This window comes from Corvus cornix, chromosome 4 (assembly GCF_000738735.6).
Source record: "Corvus cornix cornix isolate S_Up_H32 chromosome 4, ASM73873v5, whole genome shotgun sequence".
Classification (NCBI taxonomy): Eukaryota; Metazoa; Chordata; class Aves; order Passeriformes; family Corvidae; genus Corvus; species Corvus cornix.
Window position 1 is genome coordinate 20,690,021 of NC_046334.1, and position 27,109 is coordinate 20,717,129.

Genomic DNA, 27,109 nt, shown 5'->3' on the forward strand with positions numbered 1-27,109 from the left:
AAAACAATTTTAAAAGGCCGCACATAATTACATTTTCCTGTGTAAGGTTATTAGCATTTGAGGTGACAAGCAGAAGAGAACTTTCCCTAAGCTGGGGGTGAAGAGGGGGAAAAAGCCAGCTAAGTTGAGCTATGTGTTCACATGCATCCGAGGTCTGACAAAGGGCTTGTGCTGCGAAGTCCCCTGTAACTGTACTTTGTGCTGCAAGAAATTAAGGATTTTCTCGCCTTACTGCTTCATCATTGTTAGAGAACATAAAAAAGCCCAGCTGTTCCCTTCACGAAGCAAGACCAGTAGGGTTGAGGTAAGGTTCATCTGGGTGTTTCTAAAAATTTGGACTTGAACTGTGTGCTTGGAAAAGATGATGCATTGGACTGTATTTATATTTATTTAACATGAGGGTTCTTCATTAATTTAGGAGTCACTTACGGAAAGCACCACGGTTAGTGCCTGACACAATGCTGCCCTGGCTGCGAGCCTGCCAAAAAGGGGGAGCTGGAGGTCTTTGTCTGCCAGGTGTCATTGTCCTCTCTTGAATTGCAACCAGAGCATGGCGATGATTCAGGAGTGATGATTCAGTCAATGAACACCTCTTTATTTTATTGTAAGATTAAGCTTCTATATTAATTCAGAGTGTTTGAGTTGCTGAAGCTGATTATATATTCCATTTTCCTTATTTTACAGGATGAAGGCATAAAAACAAATCAGCTTCCACTCACGTAAGCCTACAGCTATCTTTCTTTCAAGAAGAATCTTGCTTCATGAAGTTTGTGCCTTCTCTAAGCACTATTCTATCCAAAGGTGAGAAGCTTTGTGGGCATTTTTCTTTCTTTTGTTTTTTCTCTAGTGCTGTTTTCAAAGTATTTGCTGTTTCTTTATGAAAATTTTCTGCAAAGTTGACTTGAAAATCAAGCAAGTTTTGAAGCAGATGCACACCCAGCAGCCTGATTTGGGTGTCTTACAGGGGTGAATGGGGCACTGCAATTTCACCCAATCCTTATGTTTACTCATGTATTTCTGTCACATATGCAGTTTGAAGTCTTAAAATAGTGTCAGGTGAATGTTTTCCATTAATGGTAATGCTGGGATTTCAGAGGGAAGACTCTCTCTTGTCTCCCTTACTCCCAGTGACAGGGCGAAGTAGTGCTAATGTCAGCTAGGATACTCAACTTAGAAAAGGAAAGGAGAGGAGCTGGCTGGGTCTCTGTAAATACAGACAAAAGAGTCTTTGCATATTAAAGGAGAAATCTTTCTTAGGCTGTCATCTCAGGAGTGACCTGACTTTTTGAAGTATGAATCGTGGATTTTTGTTTCTATTCCTTAGGGATTGGGGATAGTTGTGTTACTTATAGAGTACAAAGAAAAATCTTTAACCAGGAAGAAGACTTAGTCTGCCTTGTTTCACCTGAGAAACATTAGGAATAGTAATTGCCCATCTTGCTTATTGTCCTTCTCATATATGTGAATTCCTTATCTCTGTGCCTGGAGAGATGAGCATTAAAGCAACTTTTTCTCTCCTCAATTTTAAAATGATGTTTTAACTGTCCAAGTGAGTCTTTCTGCCTTTATTTGTTTAAATTTTCAGATTTCAGAGGTAGGAACCAGAGAGACAAGACTCAAACAGCTACTGCAGAAGGCAAATAAAGAAAAGCTTCCACAGCTGTAACTTTATAAACTGCAAAACTGCACAAGGTAGGAAAGATAAAAAATGTTAATGTGAAGTATTTCTTCCTTTTTATTTAACCAACATAACAGTCAGAAAGTTTGAGGAAAAGGCATAATTGTTTATGTTTTCCTGTTTGAGCAGTGCTGAAAAGATTGAAGCCATCTGAGAAGCAGCCTTGCCCTGCCTGCAGGTGTGGTGCTGCTCTCCTCCTGGTTACTGATCAAATTAGTTGCTGTAGGAATGCCTTCAGTTTTTTCTCTTGGGTGAAAAATTATTCTCTGAGACTCCCTGTGTTAATATTTTCTGTCTAAATTTTGAGCTGAAATTACAGAGAGAAATAGTGATGCATTTGTCCTTTTTTTGGAGAGCAAAGTTTGATGCTGAGAAATCCACTCGTTAGCAAGAACCAGCCCTGGGGTGACTGTTGGCCACCTTCTGACTCCTCATTGGCAAGGAAGGTTGGCAACTCTGCCGGGCAAAGACCCTGGCTTAATCCAAGCTGTTTATTCGGATGTATGTAACACTAACACAACCAACTTGTGGCTTCACCTGGGAAAAACTGAGAGGTATGTGAGGTGCTGCCTGAATGGGGAAGTAAATGACCTTGGGATTCTTTTTAAAAAAAAGAGAATTGAAGAATCAGATGGTCTTCTCTTGTTGTCCAGCAAAAAAAAGGAAAAATGCTCATTTTCTTCAGCATAAACTTCTCCTGCTTTTAGCACAGATTCAAAAATATTAGAGATTTAAGAGATATTCTCAGCCTTTGAAAACCAAGAATAGTAATGATTTGATGGCTTGCTTGTTTGTTTTTTCTGCCAAAAGATATTTTTATTAACTCATTTTTTAGCAAAGAAAGTAAGAAATTTTCTGTCCATCTTTTGGGGGGAAGGATTAGAGAATATTGGCAGATTGATGGAAGACTGCAAGTCTTCCAATGGAAGATTTTCTCAGCAGTATGTGTTTTGACAGAAAATAAAATTAAAAACTTGAAGTAATTCTATTTCCTGTCAGCTCTCAGTCTGACATAAGCTCTCTTTCTGAAAATTGATGATCTCTTTTCCCACTCTGGCCCAGTTACAGAAAATAAGCATTTGAATTTGATCTCTTATATTTCTAAGTCAGATAGGAATCTGGACCTTGGAGAGAAAAGAGAAAAAAATCTGTGCACCCTTTTCTGCTTAATACAGAAGTCATCTGAAGTAAATGTGCAGTTAGTGTAGGGTGTAGGGTCAAGTTTTGAAGTAACAAATTCCAAATATAATGGTTGTGGCCTGATACTTCTAAGCATGATTTTCAAGGTTAGATACATGGATCGCTTCAAGCATAATATAGATATAAAATCTTTTTTGGAAGGATTTTGCATGTGCATGCACCTGGTGTGCTGCTTGTTTGTGACCTGTGGGGGAAATCAGCATCCTAAAATGAGAAGAGGTTTTAAGGCATTATTGTTAGAGTATTGAATAGTACTAATGGTTATGAGTATTTTAAGTGACCTGATGAGTAAAACTCTACTGTCTGAGCAAAGCCTGATCTGTCAATATGTGGGCTTAAAAAAAGAAGCTGTAGGAGACCTTAAAGCAATTATCTCTCTGTGGAAGCTTCAGGCTTCTTTTGCTGATGTGGTAAATCAGAATTTTAGAAAAACCCTTGGAGAACTCAGGGGAAAAAAACCCACCACTTTTTTTTGCTAAATTTTTTTAGAGAAATAACCACAATGTATCAGTGAAAGAGGAGGATAAGAAAAATATGAAAGGGTTTTTTTGAAAGTGGGAGTCCAGTGTAAGTGGGCAGTGAATGGGTGTCCACTGTCAAGACTTGTGGAAGGAGAATGCTAGGGCCCACTGGGTTTCTCTGAGCTGAGTTTGTGATTGCACCTCAGGCAACTGCAATCAAACTGGTAATAATTAACTCAGATATCTGAAGTTCACCCCGTTTGTTTGAACTGAAGTGAATGAGGGAGCTCTCACATGTGAGCAGGATTAAGGAGGCAGTGGTGATGGCAAGGGCTTTGCTCACCCACCTTAGCAGCATGTCCTCAGTTTGCCTGGCTTGCCACACCTTCCCTTTAGGGCCTGAGCATCTGTGGTGACTTTGCCTTCTGTCTGATCCTCACACTTTGGATTTGCATCTACTTGGTCCCAGTTTTATATAGATAACTTTTGAAATTGTTTTGTGCAGCCTCCTTTGGATGAATAAATTGCACACCCAAGACCATGAAATACTAGTAAATAAAATTGCAAGAGATCTTGGGAAAGATACAAAAGAGTGGTTAGGATAATTTCTCAGGAAAAACTACTTAAGTCTTTTATTTCCACATCAAATGTTTTAAGAATTCCCAGAAGCATTTTGTGGTAGAACAAAAGCCTAAATCTTACTGCTTGCCAACCACTAGTCATCCCTGTGAAATTCATGCCTTGCATCTCTCTCTGCAGTCTTCAGATGAATCAGCATGACCTCTCAATATTCCTACAAAGCTCAGAGGTCCGTTGTGAGTGATGTTGTTCTGTATTGTTTAGTTGGCTCTCCAAAGCCAGCTGCTTTTTCCAGGATGAATCATGTCCATTTTCTGACCTCTTAAGCTTGTCCAGCACAATAATTTGTGTAACAACTGTCTTAGCCACCTAACATCTTTCCTTGGTTGTGAAAAATGGTCTTTTTTTCTATCCCAGCCACGTGTGGATATGAGTGTGTGTATATGTGTAAGAGGGAGTACAAGCACCAAATCCTTCCCCCTGCTTGTCTAAACTACTTTGCTCTTGACCTGTTGCATGTTGTGAATCTACTGTGTAATTTGCTAAAAAAACCCCAAAATTACAGGCATGAAAGAATTAGATAGGCTTTTAAGCACTGTATATGATCCCTGTAGCAGGTACAGGTTTGACTGGAAAAGGTTTTATTCACTATGCAGAGTTCTCCAGTACCACCCACTATGTGTCCTGGTCACAAACTCCTCCTGTCTTCCTGCTCTCCTCTTCAGTGCCTTGCATGGACCACCATGCCTGGGAGGCACCAGTGGGCTGGGATACAGATCTCAAGTATTTTCAGGACCTAGATTTGGCCATAAGTGATAAACATCCGGGACTCTTGAGTTACATCACAAACTGCTCAGAATGTAAAGCCCTGACCTGTGTGTTTCCACACTTAACGAGAAAGTACTTTCTGAGAGACAGTTTGCAGCCAATCGTTCATGGAGACTGCAGCTAGTCTGGCTCCGAGGCAGTCCCAACTGCTGTGTGCCTGGCACAAAAACATGTTCCTTTGGCTGAGACATACAGTTACATGTCACACACTGGTTTTTGTGACACATCAGCTAAGCTTGTGAGACAGCGTAAACCTTTGTTTGCCTTCCCTCTTTGCATCTGCTATGAATATAAAACAGTACACTTTGTCTGTTATCACTGAATGTCCTTGTTTTCTCTTTTCTTCCATTTCATGCTTTATTCTTTACTAGGTCATTCCAACTGTATTTTTAACTACTTCTAGAGAGATTCAAAATTAGGCATTTCAGTTTTTCTCAGTTCATTGTTGTAGCTTTTCTTATGGGAGTTTTAGCAGATTGACTTGAGATTAAACAAGGTTCTTCAAAGTGGTGGCACTTTGAAATGTGTATGTAGGACTTGGGAGATTTTTTTCCCCCTTCTTTCTTCTTCCTCCCCCTTCTTGGACTAACTGTTAAAAGGGTAAAAAATTCACCTGTTTGAGATTTGCAGGATATATGATAAGTCTCCAGCAGGTATGACTAAGCGTAACTTTCTGTGACAGGGCATGCTCCCTGCTAGCCCAACACTAGCCATGTTAGTGGCTCCTGGGCTGTGTAATTACCTTCTGGAGAGATTTCAATCAAAGGTGTTTTGAAAATGAGCACCAACTTCAATTGCTTCTGCTTTCCAGCTGCTCAGGAGAAGGTTGTGTGGGACAGAGCAACGAGAAATGTTAGGAGCAAACCCTTAGAGCAGCAGAGCGTGGTGGTCAGTGGCACAGGAACGTGCTGCGCTGGCTAATGTGCTTGCTCATGCACAAACCCAGAACTCTTTAAGGATTACTTTGTGTATATTTTCAGCTTAAAATTTGGAGAGCTTCCGTCTTATTTCTATACAAAAAGGTTTGACTGTGTGCCTGGACATGTATGCATCTGCATCAGGGGGTAATTTACACAATGTGTGCATATTTAGGGAGAGGTGGTTTCTAATTTGGATTAAAGAAAACAAAAGAATGAACAACAGTAAACTTAAAAAAGACCTCTGTGTCTTTTTTTCTTTACAAACGTTGCAACTTTTGAGTATAACAGTAGTAGTGTTTACAAACAGTTCTAAGGAGTACAGAAGCCCAGTAAAGAGACTTTATAGCTACAGTTTCTTTGCTTGGATAGTCTGAAATGAACAGCAAACAAGAGATGGCTTTTAACAAAGGAAATGTGTGTGGGAGGATTATGTATATAGGAAAATGACAGCAGTTAGGATCAAAGAAAAAAGTCCTTAATGGCTATTTAGAGTATCATTTTGAAGTAAAAGACAAGTATCAACAACAAATAACCCTGCGAGTTTTGATAAGGAGAAAAATGGACGCAGTGGAAGCAGATGCAGGGGGGTTTTTCTCTATAGAATGATGGTGGGAATTAGGACCAGAGTACATTAATCCATTGGTTTAGAACACAGGAATTTGAAAAATGAACAGAACAGTGCACAAAAATGACCTAGCATAATTGGTTGGTGCTGCTTAATATTCATCTAATTTCTCTGACATTAGCCTAGATTTAACTTGGTTATGTAAGTGAAGGCATTTTAGTCAGCCTTTACATCAAATGAAATATTGGTTTGACATGGGTTTTCACTTACTGAAAACTCCCTGCAGAATGCCCAGAGCTTCCTCACTCTGACTCTTTGCTGACGACGTTTTCTTTTCTTTGGCAAGTACCCTGACACACAGCCTGATTATCAAAGTAGCTCAGTACTGGCTGCGCAAGGCACTGATGAGGAACAGGGGCTTGCTTCTACAACGGGCCAGTGATCTGCCTGTTTTCCTCTGGAAAAGCAGTTCATAACTTTTGGTAAAGTCTGGTTTTAGCGGTGCATGGGATTGTACAAATGCCCTAAGTGCAGCAGGCAGTTTAAGGATGCCCGTAAGTACCAAAGAAGGTTCATAGACAGAATACTTGAGTTACACTTGCAGCCACCGTATGGAGCTCTTCACTGCCGGTAGCACCACTCAGAGTCAGGCTGAAGAAACCGAACAAAACTCTCAAAATTAAGTACTCTCAGGACTTGCTCTACACGCAGCATAATGTGACAGAGTAACCTCCCACACAACCGCTGTAGCGGTAGCCTAGGGAGGGCAGAGCAGGATCGGAAGAAGCAAGGGCAAAGAGAGGAGCCGGGCTGCAGCAGCAGCGAAGCTGAAACAGAACTCACTCACTCGGTGCGGTGATACGTGGTCCCTTCCTCGGTGCACAGGAGTCCCTCTGAGCGCCGACCCCGACCTCGGAGGGAAAAGGCTGATGTGCTCGAGCACGGGTTTTAATATGCAAACAGCTCCCTCCCCGTGACCGCCTGCACGCCTCTTCCTCCCCCATCTCACACCCCCGGCAAATGCATCATTCATGATAAGAAGCAAGTTTGCTGACTTGGGGCTAGTAGAACATACTGAGTGCTGGAATTTCTTGGCTTGTGGTCAAAGCAAATTTAAAGTGATAAAGTGCCATTTGAATCTATATAATAATAATAATATAATAATAATAAAGACAGGCACTGAGGAGCTGAGTCAGATGATGGGTGTTTTTTCTAAATGTAAAAAGCGTGGAACAAGCTAAGTAATGTGTTTCGTAGATGATTTCTAACTAATGGGAACCCCCACAGCATTTGATCTAATTATAGAACAATGCCTCAAATAGCTGCAAATGGATAGTCAGATATAAAACCAACAAAAACACCCCAAAACCCTCCACCAGCACCATCAAAAAAACCCCAAATCCTAAGCCTTTTACATAAGTACCAAGTGTGATTTAAACTGTTTTTCGGGTTTTGCTTGGTTTTGATGGGTGGGTTTTTTTGGCATCAGTGAAGAAGGATTCATGCAAACTGTGTCCATGAGTAATGCACGTTAGCAGTTAGATCTGTCATGTTGCTACTTCTATCTATCTCTGAGCACCTTACGGTCTGGCAGGAGTGTGGGTATGCAAACAGTGGGAATTACAGAGGCTGTGCTCAGGACCACGTATTACTCAAGCTGAGTACAGCTCTTTATATGATCGTGAACTAGGTTCTCCTAAAGGAAAAGTAATTCTGCCAGATTCAACTCAATGACTGTGAATGATCAAATAAATTCCTGTGCTTTCTAAAAGGGGAAGTGAATTGTGCATACAGTTTCAAAATAATGGAGTTAGTAATGCCCTGAGCTGATCTAACCTCGGTTTCATCTGCTGATGATTTCTTACAGATTAAGCTCTCCCTTTCTGTTTCCCTTTCATCCTGCAACTGCTGCTGACAGCATGAAACACTGGCTGAACTGCTCGATGAAGCAGTCAGGCTGGGATCTGTTACATGAGGCTCTTTGCCTAAAGTGTCTTTCACCTCTGTCTAGCTGCTGGAAACTGCAGGGTGGGGAGAGCAAACCAGTCAAGATCATGATGTATTAAATGAAACATGTATAAAAGCTGGGTGCAGAGACATTCATCTCCTTTCCAGGAATGGTTGCAGGGACACCTTAATGGCAGGCGCTGCAGTCAGGCGCTGCAGTCTCAGGACTCAGCAGCTGGCCTCTTGCCCCTTTGTTGTTTGGCCATGGAGCAACATTCAGATTTCTCGTAGTCAGCTGAGCCCCGTGGGCAACTCTGTGCGCATATATCTGGTGATTGTGTGGAATCACCAAGTCAGTGAAAGGATGTTTTCTGTGTATTTTATACAGGGAAGTGAAGACATTAACTCAATGACACATTTCTTTTCTTGATCAGCATGGTAGCTCTCATGGTTTGAAAGCCCTAGATAAATGCAGAGGAAGTCACATGGATTAAATTTAAATCCAAGATTTAGTTCGGCAGATGTCCCTTTCAGGGCATTCACAGGCTATTAGGGGATCAGTACGCTCCAGGCAGATCTCCTGCCTCGTGACCCCTAAGTGTTATGGGATCACTCTGTCTATTGACTTGTGACCAGACCTTCCCCACCTTGCTGCTCCACCTTGTGCCTGAGAGCTGAGAGCTAAGCAGAAGGTTTGAAACAAGATGTAGCATTTCATGAAGCTACCCGTGTTCTGTTGCAGGTCTCTGTGTGAGGTAGCTTGCTTACTGCATGTGCCAGGAGAAACAGCCACGATTCCTGATACCTTGCTTTGGGAACAGTAAGAGGCCAGCTCCCCAGAGCTGAAATCATAGTAAGCACATTGCCACAGTGCAGAATTTTCCGTGCTGGGAAGGAAATTCCAACCATTTTTCATAGTGAGTTGACTTTTGCACTCCACAAGCCTTGCACTCCACATCTTATCAAGCCTAGTCACCTGCAGTTAGTGCATCTCCTTGTGTGTCCAAGAGAATAAATCCACTCAAGGCAGAAGTTTCACTGGAAATTTAGACATAGTGATCATGTTCACTTCCTTAGCAATTTTCTCACCCCACCCCTGCCTTGTTTGTTTTATTTTTAATTACAGTGCTATGCTGCTATTAGAGACTTGAGCAAACTAACACTTAGGATAAGATATGCAAAATGAATAATTACAAGTTTCATAATTTTTAAGCCACGTAATGAGGGATATTAGGCCTGCAAAATGTTAGACCTGCAAACCCAGCAAAGGTGCTTTATCTTTTATGTTTATATGTAGTAGAGCTCAGCAATTTGCCTTCTCTTTTAGCAAGCAATAAATTCAGCCAGAAAAATACACCTTCAGACAGACCTAATGTTGGACCTTTGAAGCTTAAGTTTATAAACACTCTTGACCGAAGAAATGCCAGGGAGAATATTGAAAATACCAAGTATTTATTTTTTGAAAAGTTGACACATTTAAAGTTTATTGTGAATTAATGTTGTTGTTGACTTTTTTTTCTAATTTGAAATAGAAAAAAAGGTTAGTGTATTTGAAAACACCATCTGTGTCAATACAAGCATGTTCCTACGTGTGCAGTTTGCCCTGCTCATGCATATTCCATTACATTTTTTATGATATTTTGTTAAAAATTTACAGAAGGGTCACACACTCATTTTAAGGAGAGTATCCATTGTTAAGCAAATATCCTTCCAGTGTCACTGTAGCTCTAGCAAAAGGCCATGCTTAATGATCAATGAGATCATTACACGAGCAATAATGAGATTTGCTTTTGAAACAGAGCAGCTTAGAGAAGCAATCAACTACAGACAAGCCTGCAATTTTAGAGGTTTAAGTTTAGCTGATAACTTTTTTTTCCTCTGCTCCTGGCAGCAGGGAGCTTTTGTGTGTACAGTGAAAAGGATCAGCTGGAAGATTCATCTTCAAATTACTACATGGAGAGCCATAAAGAGCTGTCTGTTAGACACTGTTCTTCATGTTGGGAAGTGGTCTCTTGGCTTTATTCATAAGTAGGAAGGTTCCCAGCTACAGGTGGTTTTATGTGAAAGACCCTGAACCAAAGTCCCGTGAAGCTGGCATAAGCACTTGTGGGCTCTTATCTCAGGTGCTGGTTTTGCCATTGGGAATTTGGGCAGGATCATAATGGCTCAGTTAGTTGGAGCATTTGGAATTGCCTTTTCCAGTGCATTTGCCTCAGCATTTCATTTAAGTAATGCTCAGTCCTGAGCTAGCTGGCAGACTATTTGCTTTATCTTAGCACTTCTATTTATGAGAAACTGGCCAAGGTTTAAAAAGCCAGTTACCCTATAGAATGCGTTTATCCCAATAACTTTTCTGCCTTAGCAGAGGAGCAATGACACTCTTCCCAGCTCATGGGGAGTTACATGCATACCTGACAATTAAGTAAAAATTCTTGATGAATAGCCAGAGGACTCATCTATTCAGAAGATGCAGTTCAGCATAGAGACACTGAATGGAGGTCCTTCATATATCAGCTGATGGCTGACCTCTACCCATTTGAGGTCTCTGTACTGATGCTTTGTTTCCCATTATATCCCACAGAAATTTGTAGTGGAAATGAAAAACCACATGACCAAGTCAGAGTTGATCAGCTGCTTTTCAAACTTCAATTAATGTTTTGTTATCACTGTTTAAAAGGGAAGGAAGAGTTAAGAAATAAATAACTGTGTACAAATTGCAGAAGATAAAAGAGCTTTGTTCCTCGTTTTGTGCATGTGGCCAAAGTATTGATGAAAGCTGGAGATGCTGTCTGCTTACATTTGGATAGGTAAATCACGAGGTCTCATCCCCTAGTGGGCCCTTGCAGTTGTGTCACGTTGCATGAACAACTACGTAAAGGAATCAGATGTGCTTTATGAGCAGGAGAATAATCTGCAATTCACAGAAGTCGGTCAATGCCTTTAGTGAAATGTTGACTCATAATGTAATGTAACGTGTTGTCTGCCTGATTCCATCCACATCAGTTTCAGCAGGGATAACATTAGACAAATGTGTTACTTAACAAGCAAATAAAAGCTTTTAAAGGGAAACCTTCTTAAAAACATGAAGCCTCTTCATCTCATGTACAAGTACTGGGTGGTCCCACTAGGAAGCCCCCAAGAGAGCCCTGAGCAGGCAGAGGAGCTGTTTACAGATATGCATTTGGAGGGATGAAACGGGAGAAATCATTCACTTCAACATTTTGAAATTTGAGACTTCTTAAAAAAACCCCAATCTCTTCATGCCATCCTTTGTAATTCCACGAAATGGATCATTCGATATCACAGTTGCTTTCAAGGAAACTAAAGTGGATTAAGAAGAACATGGTTTAAACAGTTGGTGTGGTTGGGTTTGGGTTTGGTTGGTTGGTTGGTTTGGTTTGTGATTTTTTTTTTTTTCTTTTAGTTTTTTGCGCTGGGGGGGTGGCTTTGGGGGGTTTTGTTGGTTGATTTGTTGTTGGTGGTTTTTTTTCTTTTCTGAATTATTGCTGAAGGAGAAGTCTTCTGCTCCCAAAAGTATGTGGGGCTGATCTGTCAAAGCAAGTGGGACAAAATGATCAGTGTCTAAGACTTAGTGTTGTTGTCCCATGGCTACAGCAGTGCTTTTCCAGCACCAACTGCTCTAATCAGAATGGAAACCAGTACTGGTAAATCCAAGATAAATTCACAAAGGGAATGCTTGCATTTGTGTCCACATGACAGAACTTAGTTCCACAGATAGCCCACCTCTGAAGCTCACAGTGTCCCCAGCGTATTGGTAATGGTGAAGGAGGTTAGAGGAAGTATAATATATATTTAAAAAATCTATTGAAAATACCAGGTGAAAAATTAACTTGTCTAGCTAAAACACTGGATTCCTTTGATTAAGGATTAATTTTCAGGAAGAATTAACACCTATGGACTGAGGTAGTTCTTGGAACTTATTGCAGAGACAAGAGGAAGAAAGGGTAAAGCTTTGTGTACCAGAAACAAATTTAAACTCAAAAACCAGGGAAGCTGGAATGTGGAAGTCATTACAAAATTAACAGAATAGAAAATTGCCTTGAATTTATGAGCTAGAAAATGATTTATTTGTGCTCTTGTGCTTAAGGAGAAGGGGACTCTGCATGTTCTGCTTCTCAAAGTAAAAACAATCTCACATTTGGATTGCTAGCTGTTCTTCCTCCTCCCTGAATTAGCAATAGTGTGAGGTGCTTAAGTGGAAGTTACTCAGGTGTTCTTTGTCTGACTTTATACTGGCTATGGAAAAAGTAAGGTAGATAAGAGTGGTTTAGTCTCCTCTGTTCTTTGCTTCTTTCATCTCTCTGGTGGTTTCCGAGGCTGCAGACTGAAGCTCTTGCACCAGTGCAGCTCCACCCCTGTGTTGCCAGATGATGTGACTGTGCTGTGCATGAGCCACACGCAGCAGGAGGTGACACTTCTGTCTGGCTGGGGCTCTCAGGGACTTGAGCTGACACGTGCTGCCCTGCCCCGTGGTGCAATCCTTGGCCTCAGCCTTTCCTTGACGTCCTTTTCTGCAGGGATGCTGTGTTCAGACCTGCAGGCAATGTCTTTAAGGATGCTTGCTTCCAGTGGCTTGAAGCTCAGGGTGCAAATCCCCGGGTAACTGTGTGTGGTAGGCAGCTGCAGTCCTAATTTGCCCATAGAAAGCAAAGAAGCATAAAGCTAGGGGCAGAGACCTGGAGGCCATTTCTAAAGCTATTTATAAATATTTTACTTTATCTGTCTTGTACTTCTCTACAGTGGTTGCAGGCCCAGAGGTTAAATACATTAAAGCAAAGTCTTTTGTTTAGTGGCTTAAAGTGCAGCAGAAGGGAATGGAGCTAGCATTTGTTTGGCATTAGACAGATGTAAACTGCAAAATTAATTAAAAATTAACAACAACCAGCAACGATTAGAATGAGAATCAGTTGGGAGAAGTTCTTCAGGGAGAACAACAGGGATTGCCTTTGGCTTCAGAATCTCCTCTTGCAGATCTGGAGAACTGTGGGTGTTTGCCCTTTTCCTTTCTCTCAGGTGCCAGGGAGCCTAAAATAGCCATGGTAGCATGTTGTGAAAGGGTGATCTGGATCAAAACGCAGTTCCCAACAGCAGTTGTGCTCCATGTTCCAACTCTGACAACAAGACATGGTGGTCACTATGAAAGAGAGAGTAAAAGTGCACTGTCTCTTCACGTTGCTTCTGTAGAGACAAAATGGAAAAAATACAGTCTTCTCTGGTAACATGGTTATTTTAGCTTGGGGGAGATATTTGGAGGTATTATTAAGTACCTGTTACATTTGGGTAGACAAGATGTGTCCAACAGCAGCACACAACCAGAGATATTTGCTCATAATGACACAGTTTCCAGAGTGGCAGAGATAGCACTGAGCAAAGTGTTATAGCTGGAGGAAGTCACTTCAGGGTAAAATGAACTAATATACAACCAAGTCAATTACTGTTTTCTATCAGTGAAAATTATTAATCAACTTCAGTGATTTGAGATTTAATTCATATGAAGACCAGAGCTTACTCTGTCAGGATTTCTGGATTTGCCTTCTTTTCTTCTCAGTATAAGAGAAAATAATGTGAAATGCCTCCAGCTTGCCAGAGATGGGCCTTTCAAGGTCAGTATCAGTACTTTTGTTGCCTCATCAAGAGAAGCCTGAAATGATCAAGATTCCTGTCTGGTGAGTTGTTCCTAGGAGGTTTCCGGTTTTGAGTTCTTGGTACTCTGTCAATCATGATATTGTGAAAATGTTTATTTCTTCCCTCCCTTCTCTTTCCAGTGTTCTTTTCAGGAGATACAGATAGCATAAGAGTCTCTGAGAAATACTAATATGTTCAAACAACCACTGTTCCTTCAATTATTTGCTCCTGTCCTTTTCTGCATAAACTGCAGACATTCAAGAGCAAAAAGCCTCCAGCTTTTGACAGATGCTGCCATATAACTGACTTCATCCATCCAGCCAATGCTGACTGTGACACTATAAAGGATCTACACATATTTTGTCATTAAATGTATACAACTTTGTTGTTCTTGTTGCTTTTATAATATGGAAAATCTTAGGGACAAACTGCAGTGATATTTACAGAGCAGTTCCCTCTTCATGTTTGCTGTATGTAGCACTGAATGACTCAGAGGATGAGAGAAGTACAGTTGCACTTCAACAGAAAAGTTTCTGGGTTTGGGTGCTAGTGCTCTGCTAGCAGAATGAAAAACAAAAATTGGAAGGGCACCTAGTGAAAAAATCAAGGTCTGTAGTGTTGTAGGCTTTGATATTTTTGTCATTGCCTAATGCAGAAAAGAAAAAATCTTTGGATTGAAGTAAAATTCTTGTCTTGAACATATTTTGGACTATTCTGTCTACCCTCATAAAATTGTGGGAAAACATAAATTGCTTGAACTACAAGTATTTTGATGTTTACCCAAAATATTTGCTGTAATCTTAAGACTTTTGCAACGTCGCCTTTATCAGTGTGTTTTTCTTAGCAAATGTAGATTAATTTTTTCCAAGAGTTTTAAGTACCTGTGTAAGTTGTCCTTGTCTCCATGATGGTTTTAATTTTACTGTTTCTATTAATAAGATTATTTCTTAACTGCAAATTGTGTGATGTTGCGACCTGTGTAGTGATATCTTTCTGCTGGCACATCATTTGACATACTATTTTATACCAAGCATCAAAATTGTGAGTGTATGGCAGCCCATGAGGGATAGAGAGTTCCCCCCACTCTCTGTGTGTTAAATTATCACTGTACTTCTGCAGGGGTGCAGTGAGAAACTGAGAAGAGAGAAGCTGAGACAAGAAAGTGAGACAAGATAATGTATCCATGTGTTTTCTGTGTTGCTGAGCTTTTCTGGGAGTCATCATGAAACGATTCACTTGCCCAGACAATGCTGCCTTTTGTTTCCACTGATTCAGAGAGCAGCAGGAAGAGAGGAGCAGCCTGGAGGAGCTGGCTGTGATGTTAGGCTGGGGTTGAACGTCAGATATAGGTCTGCATCAGGCTGGTTTTGTACCTAAAGATAAACCAGAGGTATTGGTCCGGCCCTAAATGTTACATTGTCAGTCTGACAGATTTCCTGCAGGCAGCTTTCTCGCCTATTTACCGACCTCATGACCTGTCTGAATGAGTGATCAGGGAGTTCTTAATCATCCACGTAGTCTCCTAAATTTGCTAGAAGTTACCCAAGCCAACCTTGTCTCACACCCCTCTCACTCTCCCTGCTGATCTACATAGAGCAAGGGCTGCTTCTTTCCCCTCACACAGCCAAGGGCAGTAGCTCAGTAGCTCAGACAGATCCTTCCTGGAAGGGTGGTGGTTGGAGTTGCAGAGTCACAGTCCCCAGCTGTGGCTGAGTGAAAGCTGTGGCATTTGAGAGATGACCCTGGCCTGTGTTCAAGCAGGGCTGTAGGCCTGGTGTATGCCTGAGAGAGAGACCCAGAGCTCAGGCACTGCTGTCTCTTTTCAGATGACATTTCCCCCTTATCCTGCTCTCTGCAATGCTGTGTTTCCCAACAGGAGATGATGCTGTAACTCTTCCTTCTGTGCCTTGTGTGGAAACCATCGAGTCTCCTCAAGTGGTGAACGCTCTCTGTCATTGCAAAATACATGCAGAAAACATTACAGAATGTGTTCTCCACACTCTGTACATCTCTTCCTCCATCCTAAAATACTCCTTGCTGAGTACTGTCTGTTTTGAAATTCCCACTTTTGTGAAGATTTTGGTAAACTTACTAAGTCACTTTCACTTTTTAAACTCTGCATTTGTACAAGCTTCCAGTAATGCACCTTTGTTTTTCCTCTAAAGAAATGGCAAAATCACTGGAGAATTCTTCTGACTTGCTTACCACAGTATTTCAGAAATGAAAGTAGCTTTGTGTTCTTGTTATATCATACTTTGCAAATTTTTGAAAGCTGATGAATTGAAGTAGCTGAAATTAAAGATATACATTAATTTCAGAAAGTTTCTATAAAAGCAAGAGGAACAGCATTGTCTGCCTACACCTTTTACTGCTGATCTCTTACCACAATCAAGCATTATTCTGATGACAAAGGAGATGAGAAGAGTCGAGATATGATGAAATCCAGCTAGTGAGGTAAGGATCCCTCTTTTCTGAGTTCTCTGTGGAGGTTTCTATCCTAAGTAGAAGCTGAAAAGTGACATTTCTCTTTCCAACCTGAGATGGATCAGTTACCTTCTGAAAAAAAGGCCTTCAAGGACCCTACTTGAGACAGTGCAGTGCCCTGGAACAAAAGTACAATAAGAGTTTGTAGTAAGTAAAGTAGCTGTATGTGCATGTTAATGTTTGAAAGCAAGGTAGAATTTTATCACCTGCAGAAGTTCAGTTGTTGACTTAGCTACCCAGTGGCTCAGTTGCATTCTTCAGGGGAAAGTTAAAGGTAACAAATTTTAGTACACATTGTCTAAGTGTAGCACACTTTATACCTTTTCACAGGGTTTATTTTGCATAGATGCTTCTACTCCTAAGCAGAGAACTGAACTGAAAGCAATCACAGGCAATGCAAGGATTAGCTCTTTAGCACAGCAAGTTGCTGGAAAGAGGATTTGCCCTTTCTATGACTTTGGTTGCAAACACTTTAGCTGACCACTAAAGCAGATGATATGTTTGTTCCATTGCTGAAGCTATCTTTGACCTCATTTCCTCACAATATCCCCAACTAGAGGGTAATCGATTGGAACTATTTGGAGTTACTTGTAGCCCAATGAAAACTACAGACCATCCAAAAATGATGTTACATGTGCAGGAACATAGCAGTAATAAAATAACTTTTTAGTGTTGCTGCTGCAGATTATGGTGTTGGTGGTAGAGTAGTTTGGGTTGGAAGGGATCTCTTGAGATCTACTGGTCAAGCCACTCTGCTCAAGCAGGGGCAGGTAGAACCAGTTGTTCAGAGCTATGTCCAGTTGGATTTTTAACATCTCCACAACCTGTTTCTGTGTTTTACCAGCTTCCCTGTTTAAATGGTGTATCCTTGATGGTATATGGAAAATGGAATTTCATGTGCTTTGCTGTATATCCACTGTTTCTTCTCCAGGCTGAACAGTCCCAGCTCACTCATCCTCTCTATGTATGAGAGATCTTCCAGTCCCTTAGATTTATTTGTGGCCCTGGGCTAGTCCCACACTGGTACACTCACTGGAAGCAACAATCTTAAACTGTTTGTGGAGTTGTGCTATTCTCTAAGTTTTAACTCCTAAGTAAACTATGCCAGTGTAGGACTTATTCCAGGAAGGTGTTGTACAATCTCATTTTCTGTAGCACTTGATATGAGCTCTCAACACTCAGCATAAGACTTTTGAATACTACATAACAGAAATGTGGAAAAAACACTTCATGATTAAGTTAGACTTGAACCCACTTATTCCTACATTACATCCTTGCACTGCCAAATGGTGATGTTAGCTTTCCATAAATTGAGTAGAGAAGACAGTTCATGGATGTTAAAATCACTGACATTATGACACTTAGCTTTCTTTTTTTCTCCTCTTCCCTGTTGGGGCACAGTCCTGAAAGTATTCTTTTCTCTGTTTGGAATTGGTGGCTCTCTACCTAGTCACAGGATGGGAGAGTTATTTAGCGAGTCCTGAATCACTCTTTGATTCTGAAATAGTGAGGGCAGGAGCCTGGAAATAGAGTTTCACATTATTGTGGATGATACACATGAGGAAATGTGATTCTCAGCTTATGAGTGCTGTATATATATATTCAGCCTAACTGATGAAAGTTCATGAAAGTGGTGTTGTAAATAGATTTACCAGAAGAAATATTTTAACTTATTTCTAGCGATAAGTATTGATCAAGCAAAGAGAACAAAGAGTGCTGAATAAGTAATCCAGCTATATTAGACCTCTATGCCTCAGAGAAATATTGGGAATTGATATTTAAATAAAAGTTCCTCCTAGCAGCACATAGATTAAATAAATAAATTCTAAAAAATTAATGAATCCCTCCTAATTCAATGGAAACTATCAGTAATTTGGAGAGTCCAAGTGTTTACTTATCCTCATTCCAGAAGAATAGTTTTCATCTTCCAGAAGCTAAGGACTTGTCAAGTTGGCTTATCTAGCCTCAGGTGCTCAAAGTAAAACTAGTTCTTTCAGACTGCGTTTTCCAATGCTTCCCAGCTGGCATTTACTACACTGTTTCTGCCTCCCACTACTGACATACCACTCCTACATGGTAGGTAGGGCTCTAGTCAACATGCCAAATATACCAGGCCTCTTGGAGGGTCAGAACAGGCTGGATGTGAGCTGGCATCCTTTGAAGGCAGGCTGGCAGCACTCAAGCACTGCAGTGTGCTCCTCTCATGGACAGGGACATATCTGCTGCAGGACAGTTTCCTCCACGTGACCTCAGTTTACACACTTGGGGTTTTCTGTGGCCTGACAAGTTGGATTAAGGCAATTTCTCACAGGTAAGCAATGCAGGTAAATGCAGCTGCTGGGGCCTTGTGCTGGCACAGGAGAGCAGAGTAGTAGTGAAGAAGCTACAAGAAGTACAGAATTTATGTCAGGATCACTTTCCAGGAATGGATAGAAATGAGACCCTGACCAACAGACCAACAGACACAGACCTATCAGGGAGGATGTGAAATACTGTGGATTTCAGCTGCTTCTGTGTAAAAGACAGAGGAGCACCTAAACCATAAGATATTGTAAGCTGGTTTGAGACTAATATTTCCCCCTTGAATACTTGTGTATTGTGTAAATATTACTTTACTTGTTGAAAGCCAGTCAGTCACTTGCAGTTCCAGTCATTCCCATGATCTGCAGGAGGGCACTTGTCAGACTGAAGCCAGGCCCCTGAGGCTGGTCAGACTGACTGGCAGGAGATGTCCTGCCTGACAAAGACAGTGGTATGCCTTTGTGGGTGTCCAAGAGTGGTTGGACATGCCCTGCACACACCCAGGGCTTTAAGACTCCAAAAAACAGTTTATGCATTTAGAAATTATTCAACTGTCAAAAGCTGCCATCATATCAAGTAAATAAGAAAATAATGTGAGAGGAGACCTAAATCTACTCTGAATTAGAAGGGGAAAAAATCATTCCATAGGCAGCAAGCTATTCCATATCTGCCTCTTTTAAGTCCTGGTGAATGTTCTTTGAAAGAATTAGTGGTGGTCAGTGTCAAAAGTGGGATACTGTGCTGGGTGAAGCTCAGCTCTGACTGCAACTCGTACAGCTTGCATATGAGTAAAGAAAGGTTTCAAAAGAGCTGCAAAACAGGCTTCTGACAATTATTGACACCTCAAAAGTAGGGCAAGGTTAATGTCATTGTGCCATGTTGTTGGGGTTTTAGTTTAGTCTTAGGTTTTTTTTTCCCTGTTAAAGGAATTTTCTCCCATATGCATGTTGCTAGGGGACAAATAGCTGTACTTAAGAAAGACAAAAAGGGGAGTGGGGCGGGCCTGGCTACTCCTTTGTCTACACCTGGGTGTGGGGGTCAGTTCGCTCTGAGCGTCCGGAGAGAGAAGCTGCAGAGAAAGGAGCTGCTGCTTCTTTCTTTTTGGCCGTTCTTTCTTCCTGCTGGAAACAACGCCGGGACCCCAAAAGCCGCTTTCCCTGCCCTGCTGGAGACCGAGCTGTGGCTGCCCTGCCCCGCTGCTGCTTCGAGCTTTCGCTACGCTGTAGCCCTGCTCGCCCTGCCTGCCTGGGCCTCCGTGGGGTTCTCCCATCTGGATACATCTCGCCTGCCACCCGGGATTTGCGTCCGTCCCTGCCGTTCCAGCCTGCTGTTCCTGAGAGCCCGGGATCAGCTGCCCAGGGGTTTGTGAAGCCTTTGTTCCATCCTTCCCGGGATCCCAGAGCACCAGAGCCGCGGGTTTCCCGAGCTCGCTCCGGAGCGCCCCCTGCAGCCGCGGGGGAACCATCGCACCTGCCCTGCTCACCGGGAGCCGCCAGCGCCCCTGCCGGCTGCGAGCGGAACTGCACCCGAGGGGAAAGGGCCTGACAGCCGAGAAGGCTGGCACTGGGTTTGTGATTGCTGTTACTGCCATAGTTGTTGTTGGTTTTGTTTGACTGGTTATATACATATATATATATAGTAAAGAACTGTTATTCCTATTTCCCACATCTTCGCCTAAAGGCTCTTGATTTCAAAGTATAATAACTTGGAGGGAAAAGGGGTTATATCTGCCACTTCAAGGGGGGCCTCTGCCTTCCTTAGCAGACACCTGTCTTTCAAAACCGAGACACATGTCCAAGTAATATTTGTAAATCACAGAAGAGAACATGGCAGATTATCAAGGAATAAGCATAAGGAATATTGGATAAAACCACACATAATTAAATCCAAGATAAAAAATCAAATATGTGTTATAGGAGCACTTAATCAAGAAGGCTAAGGCAAACTACTCTTTGGAATATGTCCGTGGCAACTGGGACAAAAGTTAATATAAAAACAGAAAAGCAGCTTCCAGCCCACATCTCTTGCAAATACGATCTGCAGGGGGGAAGATATATGCATACTTTTGTAGGGTTGAATCTTAACAACTTCTTCCCCTCCTTGCTAATGTTGGAATCCCATTTGTCTGAAATGAATGTTTCTAATTATATATTCATGGAGCTGCATCTTGAACTTAAATGCATCATGGCTAAGTGCTTTACTGAATCTAGATGTAAATGAAAAGCTTGATAGAATAAACTATAAATAACTTCCTTAAAATTCAGCTTCATTAGGAAACTTGCGCTTGAGTGAATGATTCCATTTTCCATAAACATCCACTCAGACTTACAAGTTGCTTGCAAAATTAAGTTGTTATTGCACAGCCACAAAAGAGACTCATTGTGGCTTAACTTTTCCACATGTCCAGCATGTTGTAATGTCTGTACTAATTAACTTGGTTTTTCATGCTTAATTTCAGCTTCTAAGATATCTCACTGCGCTGAAGATGTTTCTGCTTTCAGTTCTGAGGAGATTGAGCTCTTGTGCTGGGAGGTGCTTGTGCCCTGGCAGAAGGTGCTGCTGAGGATGGATTTGTGGATGGCACTTGTCTCCTTGTCACAGGTTGTGAAGGCCCTGTGAAAACAGGGCTTTTAGGCACTCAGGAAAGGCCCCCTGGCCAGTACAATTGATCACACTACTTTGGATGGTCTGGTGAACTGATTCATGGCATTGGTTTATATGTGCCACGTCTCTTAAAAATAATGCTGTTTTCCATTCTAACTGTGGGTGGCTAATACAAAATATCCTGAGTGCCTACTGTCTTTTGAATATCACCACAATATATTCCATAAGAAACATATAAAATGACTAGGCAATGAAACAATTAATTGATTTTATAATGAAGCATGAAATCAAAGAGACTTTGCGATAGAGTTGAGAGAAGCTGGTGTCTGATCTGATTAAGATCAATGTTATTTTCTGCCTGTTAGAGCCCGGGGCCACTGGTGAAGTCATTGGTCTTAGTTTAGTGGTCATGGAACAGTTTGACAGGTTTGACTTAGCGATATATGAGTGACAGCTCAGTCTTGGGAGGGTCATCAGTGCAACAGGGATGTGGTTGTTTTGATGTGGCCAGATTTATATCATGGGGAGGAAAACGGGACAATAATTCAATGGGTTCTGTACCATTTGGTCACATAAGAAGTTCTTTGCTGAGCTGGAATGGGGAAATCAGTGTCCCCTTATGGTTAAACCAACCAGTGTACTTTGCAGAAATGTTAGACATCAGTGGAGTCACGAATTTCTTGGGTTTAAATCATTACACTGAACAGCAGGTGCAAAGAAGTTCAAGCTGCTCAGCTGCTTTTGCTGTGTTGTGCGGCTTGGTTTTGTTTTCTCCATGGTGCTTTGCGTGCAACCACCAGCCTGGGCAAGATGAATTTAAGAGAGCAAGGCTTCTCAACCAGGGGGATGTTTTGCATCCACCTGGTTCCCCATAGACTTGTGTTTGCACAATCAGGATGTAGTTGATAAATGAATCTAAAAGACTTCTTTGATTTATAGACCAATAGGGGCATCTCGGCTTCAGAAAACTGCAGTTGTATCATTGAGTAGTGGCCTGGGTAAGGAAATGTTCTTTACCTTAAAGTATAAGCAGAAAATATTAATAGAAGAATTTCTAGGAGAGTAATACTTACACTCACCTGACACATGCTACAGAAATGTCTCAGATTGAAGGGGACCATTATGAGAGCTAAGCAGGATTTAGAATTTACCCCTGTACAAGGAAGTCTGGTATTTGCATGCAGAGCTTTGCTGATATAAAATGCTCATGTTTCAAAGTTTTTCCTGGGGATCAAAGTTCTTAAAAATCAAGGATTTACCAATGTAGAAGTATTTTCAATGTCAACAAATACTTATACTCAAAGTTTGTAAAATGCACGACTTGAATTAGTGAAAGGCACTTTTTAACTTTTCTGCTTATCCAGATTTTTCCATTTTCAATGGCTTGAAGGAGTGGCCAAGAGAAAAAGAATTCTTTTGGCAAAAAAAATCTTAGAGCTATTGTTCCCTTCCCAAAATCATTTTCTAATGAATCACCTTCTTTTCTGTGACTCCCACACATCAAGCAGTTCAGGCAGAGAGATATTTGTGATGTCATCCCTGCATGAGAATGGGAGTCAATATATTCCCTCTGGGACAGAGGAAAAGGTAGTTTTCTGTTTTAACTGCCAGAAAGTAAGTCATGTCAGAGAGCTCAGGAAAATGAATTACACTAATTTCTGTACAAGCCAACCTGAAATAAACTACTGTTGGGGTTTTTGGGGGTTTTTGAGTTTTAAAAAATATTCTAGTCTAATACAGTAAATTTCCCGTAAAATCTGTGCTTCCCTGGAAAATAAAGAGCTCCTGGTTAGTTATGTGACACAATGAAGATATATTCAGTCTTTGCTGAGTTCTTGATTTTTAGCAAAACTTTGAATGTTGGTTATATTAATACATCTCTGCAGTATCACACTGATATTTTTTCATTGCATAGCTGACTAAGGTGTAACTAAGAAGCAAAATGAAATGTTTTAAATTTTTAGCCAGGATAGGAAATGTGAAAATGAGCAACAGGTTAAGTAAAGGAAATATCTGTCAATACATTTTTGAAGGCAGCTTGAGAGAGTTCTTAAGTGGGCAAGACAAATTGAAATAGTATTGACACGGTCAAACATGGCTGCAAAAATTAATCCTTTTAAATAATTTCTAGCATGTTAATACATGTTTAGATACATTAAACTTACAGTGATTCTATCCTTGATTTACCAGCAGGCTTTTAATGTGAGGCTGGATGACATTTTGGCACTGGGGAACAAAAATACAGCACTGACACTGGGATGTGAACTGTTGCAGCAGCCCCTCTGCTAAGGGAGGATATCTGTTAGCTAGCTAAGTATCATTTCTGAAGGGTGGACCATGGGTTGAGGAAGGTGTCAATTCTGTTGTGAAATGTCCCTCTGGAAGAGTGGCACTATTTTAAGATCAAAATGTGGCAGACACTTTACTATGGGAGAAGCCAATGCTCCATAGCTCATTGTCTCTTCAGTTTTCACAGGTTTATCACATTTCAGCAGTTCTCCATAGCCCAGTGAAATTACCACAGATCCATTTTATTCAGCTGAGTCATGCTGCTCTGTATTCCTGTTTTGAGCTATGGGTGAGTGCAAAGCAGTAGGTGAGTGTAACCCCACTTTATGACAGTAAAACCATTTCATGCTAGAACTTACAAACAGACAGTACTAGCTTTGTTAGCAGACTCTGCTTGTTCTTTATACTAAGCAAGAATCCCGAGGGTTTAAAGCACCATGTAAATCTGTTGGCTAATATAGGCTAGCATGTTTTGGGAAATCTGACTTCTACTACAGTAGTAATACCCTAAAAGGTTAAGCAATTTTTGGTATGGTTAAAATTAGAATATTATGTATGGATACTTCTTTGGTCTTAATCGAACCTAATTTCATTCTGAAAAAGGTACAAAATAAATCTACATGGTAAACTCATAGATTCCATAAACTTATGGAAACTATTGGTCTCTTTTTGGGAATACTTTGCTTCCTATATAATGTGAAGGACATGCACTGGCATGCTCACTCTCAGAAATTCTGCTTTTATACGTCTCTCTAAAATCTGCCAAATATCCTTTTCTCCAAACCAGTGAAGGTTTAGCAGAGTCTTTTTAAATTTCAGTTAACCAAGAAATTTCTCTCTCAGGGTAATCATCCAAAACCCCATAGATTTGGAAACTAAATCTAAATCTCAGGCTAAGTTTCCTATATACATATTTCTCATAACTTGGAGCCAAAAGTTTTTTGGAAGATATTTTTGGAGCAGTATTTGTAAAACTAAAATTAGAAGTTTGCTGACACCCTGGTTGTTAAGGGTGTTGAGTTACCTCTTTTAAACAAAAATACTTAACAAATCGTTACATTTTCTAAATCCAAAAGCAGTTCTATGTATTCAGTTTTGACTGTAGTAAATCTTTTAATGAGACAACTATTACACCAGATTAAACAGAGGCTGTAATTGCTGCACCACAAAAGAAACAAAAGATGCCTTCAACTCCTCTTCTTTGACTTTAATTCTTCTTTTCAGTTCTGCCTGAGATGCATCTTCCCTTGGGGTCTTCTCATGAGATTTATGGCACCACTCAGAATAACAATGTCCAGAAGAATATGGTATCAACTCAACCTTACATTTCCTGTCCAGCAGTGACCACTTCAATTATGTGGATGCAGAGAAGCTGTGGGATCAGATAAGAGAACTATGGAATTCCCTGGAGAAAGCAGGAGGCTCTCTAGGTAACACAAAGTCAGTGGGGATCAGGAAGCAGGGAAATGCTAATGCCAGGAAGCGAATATAGAAATCATGATATATGCCAAATCTGTCAAGACTAATAATTAGTATTAGCAATATGTTATGCAGTTATCATCAGATCACAAGGAAATAACGACAGCAAATTTAACAAGATGTTTATGTAGTTAATCCTTAGGTTGATGTTTTGTTTATAAAGTGCTACAGTGGTAATGAACATGTTGTGCCTTCAGTGAGGCCTCTCCATTGAAATAAAAACAAGTCGGTGCATGGCTAAAATTGAGGATGTAGGCTTTTGCACGGTGCTGCCCTGGGCATCATGTCACGTTCCCACTGCACCAAATCAGGGTCAGGCAGGTCTGAAATGAGAGGCGTTGAAAGAAACAGAAAAAGGGAGAAGATGCAGCCTCAGCTGCAGAGGGCAGATTTTGGCCTATTCAGGATGCTGATTTCTGTGCCCAGATGACCAAGAAAGCCAATGGCATCCCGGCCTGTATCAGGAGTTGTGTGCTCAGCAGGACCAGGGAAGTGATTCTTCCCCCGTTGTCGGCGCTGGTGAGGTCTCAAGTCCCGTGTCCAGTTCAGGGTGCTTCAGTTCAGGAAGGACAGTTGAGGTGCTGGAATGTGTCCAGGGAAAGGCAGCAAAGCTGGTGAATGGCCTGGAGCACAAGTCCTATCAGGAGTGACTGAGGGTGCTGGGGGTGTTTAGCCTAGAGAAGAGAATGCTCAAAGGTGATCCTCAAAGGAAGGTGTAGCCACATGGGGATTGTAGTGGTTTGGTCCAAAATACTCATTACTGTTTATCTGCTGTGAGATAAGAATTAGGAGAAATGCAAAGCAGGCACCAAACTTGAAAGAATATAAAGAAGTTTATTAATAGACCTAAAAGAAGAAAAAAAAATTATACCACCTTCAGAATTCTCCTCCTCCCCCCACCTTCCTCCCTTCTTCCACTGTCAATGTGAAAAGACAACCCTTAAGATGTTCAGTCTGTTTACCACTTCCATAATAACCTTGTTCAGTCCATTTAGAAAGAGAAGTCTCTTCTTGCTCATGCTATGAAAACATTATCACAACGAGACAGCTGCCCACTTCCAAATATTGTTCAGTCCATTTAGGAAGAGGAGTCTCTCTGCCTGCGTGTGAGTCCTTTCCCCCTACTTGCAGCTTTTCCCGCAACTGCTTTCGAGGGTCCACTCTTGAAGTTTTTTGGGGTACAATTTTAAGGTTGAGCCGTTCAGAAACAAAAACAGAGGCCCTTCTCCTTCCCTGGGAGCAAAGGGTCTTCATCATCTTCATCGTTAGACTATCTCTGGGAGCATCTCTAGGAACTGAGGTTTTCTCCTTTCCCATTTGGAGCAAAAGTCCTCATCTGGTTCATCTCTAGGGACTGAGGTTTTCTCCTTTCCTGTTTGGAGCAAAAGTCCTCATCTGGTTTATCTCTCCCTGTCCAAACTTCTCATGAAATTACAGCTGCGTCAGCATCTGCCTATCTCGGCGCAGGTGCTTTTGCTTACGAGCTGAACACTCCACCCCCCATATCTTCATGAAATTACAACAGGATACTCTGATATATCATAGCTTCACAACAGAATTTCAGCTTTAAGCATCTCCTCTCTCTCTTCCCTCAGGTTTTCAGCCCTTCACAGCAGTAAAAGGGTTAATCTCACCTCGGCCTTGCAGCTTTGCAGCTGGAATGTTGAATTTTTCTTATCGCAGTGGAGAGGGGGGAGAGCCGAGCCGCTCCGGCTGCCCACGGCAAGGCAGTGGGGGGGTTCCATGGCTGGAACAGGTCCATGTCTCCAGGATGGCCGTGGCCCGGCCTGGCCTGGCCCAAGCAGGGCCTGGCCGGGCCCGGTGGCCCCCACACAGGGCCCGCAGCCACCTGTGCCAGCGCCGGAAACGAGAGAGAGCTTGGGGGGGAGTTTCCTGTTCTTAAGTGTAGATCACAGAGGTGGTCACAACTTTAAGTGGCTTAGAGAATTGTCCATATTCAAACTGGCCAGCTGATAGGTTCTATCAGTTCCCAGAGGAAACTGTAAGCACCCCTTAGCAAGGACGTCCCTTCCGGGACTATGCTTGCTAACCTATGACAGGGATCAATCTCTTCTCCCAGGCAACCGGTGACAGGACAAGAGTACACAGTCTTAAACTGCATCAGGGG

The 27,109-nt window shown here is 41.5% G+C and overlaps 2 protein-coding genes and 1 long non-coding RNA gene across 7 annotated transcripts in view; 1 reads left to right on the forward strand and 2 right to left on the reverse strand.

The window, feature by feature from the left end:
• Nucleotides 1-7,188, reverse strand: part of HPGDS (hematopoietic prostaglandin D synthase) — a 30,551-nt gene extending 23,363 nt beyond the window's left edge. Inside the window, exon 1 of one of the 4 annotated variants that reach the window (XM_010411872.3) lies at nt 7,079-7,188. The gene's annotated coding sequence lies outside the window, so the exon portion shown is untranslated. Of the gene's footprint in view, nt 1-7,074 lie in introns of all 4 variants that reach the window. The other 3 variants (XM_010411873.1, XM_010411874.3, XM_010411875.2) reach the window with 3 other exon arrangements.
• The window catches only part of LOC104697198 (melanopsin-like), a 73,389-nt gene that overhangs the window by 444 nt on the left and 45,836 nt on the right, over nt 1-27,109 (forward strand). Inside the window, exons 2-6 of one of the 2 annotated variants that reach the window (XM_039550487.1) lie at nt 685-801; nt 1,586-1,692; nt 16,143-16,278; nt 23,681-23,791; nt 24,727-24,932. The gene's annotated coding sequence lies outside the window, so the exon portion shown is untranslated. Of the gene's footprint in view, nt 1-684; nt 802-1,585; nt 1,693-16,142; nt 16,279-20,359; nt 23,792-24,726; nt 24,933-27,109 lie in introns of those variants that run through there. The other variant, XM_019293265.3, reaches the window with a different exon arrangement.
• Nucleotides 24,596-26,655, reverse strand: LOC109146290. Its single transcript, XR_005601700.1, has 2 exons — nt 26,616-26,655; nt 24,596-25,752 (listed from the first exon to the last, which is right to left on the reverse strand). It is a non-coding gene; the product is annotated as an uncharacterized LOC109146290 (long non-coding RNA).